Raw genomic sequence first — 8,736 nt, forward strand, 5'->3', positions numbered from 1 at the left:
TTGCAAAGCGACCTCACTAATTGGTCACTTTGGTGTGAGGAACTCCATTTGCCCTAACAGAAACTTCAGCCAACCCTGCATCCCGTGCTCTTCCTCTCTGGGCCTGAGCTTGAACACAGAGCAAGAATGATAAATGCACTATTCAACACTGTACACACAGCTCCATCATAGTGCTGAATATACAGCTAATACTTCCTATATAACTGCAGAGTAAATAAAACCCAACAAATTGCTGGGAGCAAGTCCTGCTGATTTTTATCTCCTCAAATCTAGGTCTTCTTCTCTATTTCTGTTTTGTCCAGCCTATATTTTACCCTATCAGCTTCCAAATGGACAAAAAATTTTCTGAAGGGTCATTTGCGCTCATTTCAGGGCATCCAGCTATGAGTACCATTTACCTGAAATGAAGGTCTGACACACTCTTGCCAGGCTGTTGCCTCTGTCTTTGGGCATGTTGTTCACTCACCTAGAAGGCTTGCACTTCGCTGCTTCACATAGGTAGAATGCCTAATTAAGCTTCAGGTCTCTGCTTAGGCATAAACTCCTGAAGGAGACTCTTCCTAGAGGATGGCACTGAGAGTCAATTCCTAGGCAGGCTGATAAGAAATCCAGGGTCCCCGAGGAGGAGGAGAGAGGGGTCCTGAGCCCTCGAGAAGGAGAAAGGGGTCTGGGGGTCTCAAGGAGAAAAGGACAAACGATTTTTTCTACATTGCTTTGTCTTAGTCAATATAACAATTTGTCTTGCTCAAGGACATGTTTCTTCTTATTGAGAACCTTTTGACTAATCCTGTCATCTTAAAATGTATATTATAGGAGTGGGTCTGGCGAGACCTTTCTGTTGTTAGTTCTAATCTGGTTAATTTAAGATGTATGTTGTGAAAATGGGTCTGGTAAAAGTACATAAGGCCTTGATAATACTAGCAAGTGGGGGCACTCTCGTCCCCCTTCTGATGTCTATGTCAGAAGCTTCTTCTGTCCCTTTTTATGCTTTAATAAAACTCTGCTATACAAAAGCTCTTGAGTGATCAAGCCTGGTCCCTGGTCCCAAAGCTGCACCTTTCACCGTGAGCTATCAGCACCAGCCTGTGTTCAGACCCCAACTCTGTTACTCATTTTATGTATGACCTTGGGTTAGTTACTAACATCCCTGTGCTGTAGTTTTCCCACATGCAACATAAAGATGATAGTAGCACATGCATCATGTGTGTGTTAGTTGCTCAGTCATGTCTGACTGTTTGTGATCCCATGGGCTGTAGACCGCCAGACTCCTCTGTCCATGGAATTCTCCAGGCAAGAATCCTGGAGTGGGTTGCCATTCCCTTCTCCAGTGGATTTTCCCAACCCAGGGATTGAACCCAGGTCTCCTGCATTGCAAGCAAACTCTTTACTGTTTGAGCCACCAGGGAAGCCTAGCACATACATCATGGGTTGTTATAAAATTGGATTAATTGTAAAATGGTTAGAACAGCGCCCACTGGAGTTATTTTTGTGTTTTTATCACCTGCCACTGTATTACTTTCCTGTAGTAGATAAGTCTCAGAAGAAACTCTCCCTTATCTCTTATTCTCTCTTACTTCAAGTATGTTCAAGTGATTGGAACCCTGAGGGGAAAAATAACACACCATATGTCATCCTACTCTTTTTTTTTGTCCTCAACAAGCAGGGTCCAGAGCAAGGATCAAAATCCTCCCCACTGAAGTGGAGGTGCAGAATCCTAACCACTGAACTGACAGGGAATTCTCTGTTATCCTAGTGGTTCTGAGAGCCTTTATTCTGGAGAGGGCAGGAGTGGAAACCCAGGTCTTCCCTGTGTAAGGTGGGACACATATCCATGGTGTTATTTGTTAGAAAACAGCTCCCATATACAATCTGAGAGCCATCCTGGAGGTCATGACTGAGAAGCCACAGTGGGTAATACGTGCAACAGGAACTGGAATTGAGTTTCAAGGCTGGAATACTTCCCCATCCCTGAATGCAGGTTCTCCACTGCACATGGAAGTGGGTGGGCAAAGAGCTGGGGAGCAGACCAAGAGAAGAGGGGCCTGCTTATGAAAGCAAGTTCCTGCTTGCCCCAGGGAGCAGAGCCCAGGTGGGAAGGAGAGCTGGAGAAAGAGCAAGGAGGAATGAGTGAAAGAAGATGGTGAGAGGAGGCTAGAGGAGCATCCCGAAGGAACCAACATGACTTAAACATATAGTGGACACCCATTCTCAAGAATACCTAGCTGAATGAAGACCTAATTCAGTACCTATTTTATCTTGCTTCTCTTCTAAATTACCTCCCCTCAAATCTAAGTGGCACCTGAGAGAGGGGGCTTTGTTTAATTTCCTTCATGTAGTGAAACCTAGCTGATATTTTCCAGGGTATACAGGAGGCTTGGTTTTAAGCCCTCTTGCAACCTGTACACCCTCAGCAACCAGGCACACTCCTATTCACAGAGGACTGCTAGCCTTCTCTTGAACTCAGCTGGGGGCTCTGGGTAATTGGAGCAGACCACTTGGCACACACAGGGCCTCAGGTGTCATTATCCCAGGGCACTGGGAAAACAGAGCTGTGGAGGGCACTCAGGAGCTAGGGCTCAGCAATGAAGGTGGCTGCCAGGGCATTTTTCTCAGGATTCTGATTTCAGAAGATTTATCCATGGAAACTCACATCAGCCTTTTTAGGCTGAAGAATCCCGCACAATGGCAGATGATTATATTCCAATTTATGGTGAGGAGGCAAGCATTTGTCACACAGACACTGGGAACCGCTTTGTCAGAGGTATCTGAGAAGCAGTGTAGCATGGGCTTGACCACACAGGGGTTGGCAAATCTGGCCCTTGGTTTCTTTTTGTAAGGCTCAAGAACAAAGAGCAATTCTTAAATTTTAAAGGGGTTGTAAGACAAGAAAACAAAGGTGAATATTTAGACAGAGACTGTGGCCAGAAAGGTCTAAAATATTTACTATCTGACACTTTACAAGAAAAGTTTACTGAACTCTGGGATATGGGGTTAGAATGGAAGACCTCTAGAATGCCTTTTTTCAATCAAAGTATAGTTGATTTACAATATTGTGTTAGTTTGAGGCATACAGCAAAGTGATTCAGTTACACATATATATATTCTTTTCATTATGGTATATTAGAGGTTATTGACTATAGTTCCCTGTGCTATACAGCAGGACTTTGCTGTTGGTGGTGGGTTTTTTGCTGCGCCACGTGGCATATGGGATCTCAGCTTCCTGACCAGGGATGGAAGTTGCAAGCTGCTGCATTGGAAGCACAGTCCTAAGCACCAGACTGGCAGGGAAGTCCCCAGAATGCCTTCTAATGTTACAATTCTGGTTTGTCTCTACCTTCTGGGTTTAAGACTCAGGCTTGTCCACCATGCCCTAGCACCATCTCCTCCCTGTCAGATTCCAGAGGTCCTGGCTGGACAGAGTGAGTATGACCAGTGAGTCAGCCTTGCTTTTCCTTAATACAGGCCCAGCTTCTTCTCTGCCTTGGCTGTGGTGCAGAAAGCTCGGGCTTCCTGGGTCTCTTCCCTATCCTGACTCTGGCACCATGGAGTAAGGTGGGACAGGCCTTTGACCCCCTCCTCCCTGGCTGTTTGCTTTGAGATGAGGTTGTATGGTTCCATTTGTACTGTGTGGCAGTTTGGGGCAGGGAGAGTCTAGAAAGACACAGTTGTGAAAGAACCTATGTCCTTGATTATGCTTTTGATGCCACACTGATCTGTGAACATTTCCAAGAAGTTAGAGGAGGAAAAAAAATACCAGCCCAGGGCTGGGCCTTCCTGTTGGCCTTTGTCATTAGTTCCCATCTGACCAGGCCATGGCTGCTTGGATATCCTGCATAATTCATCACGGTACCCAAGGCAGGCACGTCCGGGTCTCTGAGTTCTGGATGGCCTTGGGAGGAAGGGAGGCAAGACCGAACAGTGAGGGAAACTGGGTGAGTCAAGCTGTACTGGAGATGATATGGTGAGAAAGACTTGCTGTTTGGAGAGTTTGGATTCTAATGGTATTCTTTGAATACCCATGATTCATTATTATTCATTAGTGAATTCCTTCATTCATTTGACACATAATCACAGCACCAGGCCATACTGAACAACCAGAGAATTCTGTTCTGAATGGAATAGCCCCTCAAGAAGTTGTGGTTTGGGACAGGACTCCTGAGTGAGTGGTTAGCATGTGAGATTTGTGCAAATGGGGGTAGGGAGGCCATCAGGGTGGCCTGAAGCTTAGAAGTATGACTTAGCACTCCCCCCACAGGCTGAGCCAGGGGTGGGTCTGTGGGTAGAGACCTCACAGTTCTGAGCCACAGCCCAGGATGGCTGACAGAAGGAAGTAGTTCCCTAGAGAGGCCTGTGGCCGTGCCCTCAGGACACAAAGTCAGTGCCCTGCTGGATAGGAAGGCTGTTCCTTCAGATCAAGGATTTGAGGGAGGAGCCCTTGCAAAGCTGCCATCTTACCCCTGCCAGATTCCCATGCCCTTTCTAGGGCACTCAGAACCCTCCTTACTTGCCTTCCTGCCTCTGTCCACTCCTGAAACCATGGTGTCCATCGGTGAAGCTGCGAGGAACACTCAAGGCTAAGACAAACACCCTCTGCATTTGCCTTCTGTCCCCTCACAAGTTTCTCTCCTGGCAGCGGTGGCTGGGGAAGGAAGCCAAGAGAGGCAGATGTCCAGGTGGGTTCAGCTAGGCTCAGAGCACCAGACTTTGGTTGGGACCATTGACTAGCCGCTACTAAGCAGTGAAACAAAAATGAGGGTGGAGGGACCTCCCTGGTGGTCCAGTGGTTAAGTGTCTACCTTGCAATGCAGGGAACTTGGGTTTGATCCCTGGTTGGGGACCTAAGATGTCACATGCCCCAGAGCAACTAAGTCCACACTCCACAACTACTGAGCTGGTGTACCACAGTGCATGACACAACAAAGGTCCTACATGCTACAACCAAGACTGATGCAGGCAAATAAATAAATATTTTTTAAAGAGCCAAAAAACAAAAATGGGGGTGGAGCAAAACCTGGGTTATGGGAGAGAGCCATGTTTTCTAAGCCTGCTCATCCCTTGGTGCCATTAGATCCCTGCGTTCACTCTACTGGTTGTGGGGTGGTAACTGAATCATGTTCCTTTATTTCAATTTTTGCAGCTGCACCAGACATAAACCAATATATGTTGGAGTGTGGATGGAGGTAAAAGAAATGCGCTTGAGAGAGAGCTCACAGCCTGGACAGGAAGGACTCTAACGTGAGAGGCCTCAAAACCTCAGCAGAGGGAAGTCGTGTGATGGGGGTGGGGCAGTTAGTGAGAGGGTCAAATTATCAGGGGTTCAAAGAGGTGCTTTAGGATCCTTTTAGGTCCAAAATGTATTATTTTATTTTGTATATATATATATATATATATTTTTTAATTTTGTTTTGTTTTCTTAAAATGTATTTTATGGTTCTATTGGCAAAACACTGAACTAGCCTATAAGGGAGATGATTAAAACAAAATAAAATCGATCCAGTTACCAAAGATTTCATAATCTGTTTATGGAACAGATACTTCTTGAACATCAGGACAGTGGTGCCACTGGCAGCAAAAAGGCTGGTAGGTTCTGCCTGGGGTGTCAAGTTTGGGGTGGGGGCTACTCCACCAGGGAAGGGTTAGTGGGACTGAGGAAAGGGGAGGAAGGCCCCTCAGGCCAGGGTAGGCAGTGTAACAGCTGTCTCCTTGCCTCAGGCATTTCTATCAGCCCCCTGGTCCCAGAGCCCCAGGTTTTCTTGCAAATGTTATGTTCTGATGAGAAGATCAGAGGCTGGGTGGACAGAATAAGTAGAACCAGCAGGATAAGGCGGTGAGGTGCAAAAACCAGGGTTTGTGGATGGATGTAGACTGCATGTCCCTTGCCCTCTGGCAGTTTCTAAGCCAGTTAGCCAATGAGGCTAATGGAAGAAGGAAAGACCATACCCTTTAGGGGCAGGTGCTTGGGGCCCTGCTGCTGTCCTATAGGGTCTGTTATGGCACTGTTCTAGTTTATGGCCTCTCTGCCCCTTTAATTCCACCGCCCCAGAAGTATTCAGGGTCCTAGACACAGGGAAGCCCAGAACTGGACAGGAACTTCCAGCCTATTCTGCCCAGTGTTCATAATTACAGAAGCTAGACCCTATATCTAAGACTCCCTGAATATACTGCCCCCCCACCTTGCATCAAAGAAGCCATGCAGATTGTCAGTCTAAGGGCCACACTTGGTTGGGTGAGATCAAAACTGGGAGATGGCTCTGGAGGGTCTATAGAGGAACCTGAACCCCCATAACCTTGGGGGTATGTGTGGGGTACAGAAGGGTGACCAGGCTATACCAATTCAAAGAGAGAAAGACTAATTGGAAGCCTCCTTCTATCTGCTTCTTCTCAAAAACATTCTGCCTCCACTCCTTCCCCAGAGAAAAAGTTCCACTTCTTCTCAGGAGGCCCTAAGTGTACCCAGGGCTGAGGGAGCCTTGAGGGTCCACCTGGGCACTTGTGCCTCCATTGATGGGGACCATACCTGATCTTTTTTCTAACTTATCTCACCATACAGCCAGAGAACTGTAAAAATAAAACACGTTTATTACCACAAAACCTTATTAATACAGGTCCACAATCCCTTACCCAAAACCCTTAGAGCTGGATATAGTTTAGAATTTAGAATTCTTTAGGCTTTAGAAAGATACCAAGATGTGAATGCTGAATATTATATAATACTACCAGAGATGTCTGGGGTGACATCTAATAATCCCCCAAATCAATATTTCTGTGAAAAAATGTGAAAAGGCACACTGGAGGAAGTAAACGAAGAATATAAATAACCCCACTTGACTTTTTCTATTTTGCTCCATAATGGGGCATGTGGGGTCTTAGTTTCCTGATTAGGGATCAAAACTGTGCCCCTGGCAGTGGAGGCACTGAACCTCACTTCACTTTAGGATTTTTTTTTCTCCCTCCTACCCCTCTCCCAGGTCGTGTTTTGATGACAAAGTTGGGAAGACGCTTCTAGCTTCCAGAGGTTTTTGTAGATTTCAGAATTGCGAATAAGGGATTGTAGACCTGTACTTACTTGCCCATTTACAGAACAGCTCAGTTATTGTTGAGGCTTTGGTACAGTGGTGAGGTGGCCAGGCTGCAGCAGCCAGACTGCCTGTTCTCACATCCTAGCTCTGGCATGAATCAGCTGTGGGACCCTGGGGCTCAGTTTCCTCATCTATACCACAGGAGTATTAATTCCCCCTCACAGTCATACTTGGAAGATTAAACAGCTTAGTATACAATAAAGTATAAAATAAAGGGCTTCCCTGGTGGCTCAGATGGTAAAGAATCTGCCTGCAATGCAGAAGGTAAGGTAAGGTAAAGTCGCTCAGTCGTGCTCGACTCTTTGCGACCCCATGGGCTGTAGCCTACCAGGCTCCTCTGTCCATGGGATTTTCCAGGCAATAGTACTGGAGTCGATTGCCATTTCCTTCTCCAGGGGATCTTCCCGACCCAGGGATCGAACCCGGGTCTCCCACATTGTAGACAGATGCTTAACCGTCTGAGGCACCACCCAGGTTCAACAGAGCTGGACATGACTGAGCAACTAACATGCAATAAAGTGCTTAGAACTCTGCTTAGTATGTGGTTTGCACAGCATATATGGGGCATGACAACATCAGTGAGAAAGACAGACATATAAGGCACATCTTCAGTACAAGTCAATCATTACAAGCTCACTGCTTAGGTCCCACAGACCACCAGGGCAGGTTGAATCTTTTCTAGTATTACAATCGTTCACATCCTTGGCCTTTGAGCCTCCCAGGGCTGTAGACACAGAGGTTTCAAACTCCCCACAGGAGGCTCTGTCACACTGTGGGGTCAGCTGAAGGGGAGGCAGAGGGTGCTCTGGAAGGGGTCTGACCTTGTGTCGTTTATGACAATGGAGTGCACTCTCTCTCTGCCTCAGCTCTGGAGTCCCAGCTGCGAGCACATCAAATGGCCCTAAGATTGGAATCTTGTTCAGAGAGGAGACAAGGGGTTTCTGCTCCACTGAATATGCAAAGGTGAGGCTGGGCCTTCTTCAGACATATCCTTCACAGGCATTTTCACATGATACAGAGAAGAGGGGTCTTTCCTTACAGTAACAGTAACATGTGCCTATTGTAAAAATTCAACCATTCAAAAGGATAGGACATAGGGAAAGTATGGTCTGAATTGTTTCCCAACCTTCAGTTGCCTGGGACTAACTAACAGGTCTCTGGGTACCTGTCTTCTGAGGCTCTCCTCAAATACAAAAGGATACCACACACCACACATACACTCACCCTTACAGGTACCCCATATATCCTCTCACCCTCAGTTATACACACCCACACATCCTCACCCTAACACATCTCCTCAGTTTCACACACCTACCCTTACTGCCTCCCCTATACCCTCACACACCCAACACTCTAATCTATACAAAAGGAGATCATACATATATACAGAACACACCTATGAAAGAGGCAGGCATCTAGCCATTTCTTTCTGATGCTAGCAGCTACACACAGGATGCTGCCATTATAACCTCTGGATATTTTTCGGGTTTTTCCCTGACTGCCCAGACCCTTGGTTTTCATGTTGGGCAAGTGGGAATGAGAGTAACATTGCCAAACTCATAGAGTGCCTGAGAAGCTCAAGTGGGATTTACAATTAACATGAAATCACTCTGCAAATTGTCAAGTGTAAGAGGAGCTGAGGGATAACTACTGCCCC

The sequence above is a fragment of the Ovis canadensis genome, chromosome 5 (assembly GCF_042477335.2).
Source record: "Ovis canadensis isolate MfBH-ARS-UI-01 breed Bighorn chromosome 5, ARS-UI_OviCan_v2, whole genome shotgun sequence".
NCBI lineage: Eukaryota > Metazoa > Chordata > Mammalia > Artiodactyla > Bovidae > Ovis > Ovis canadensis.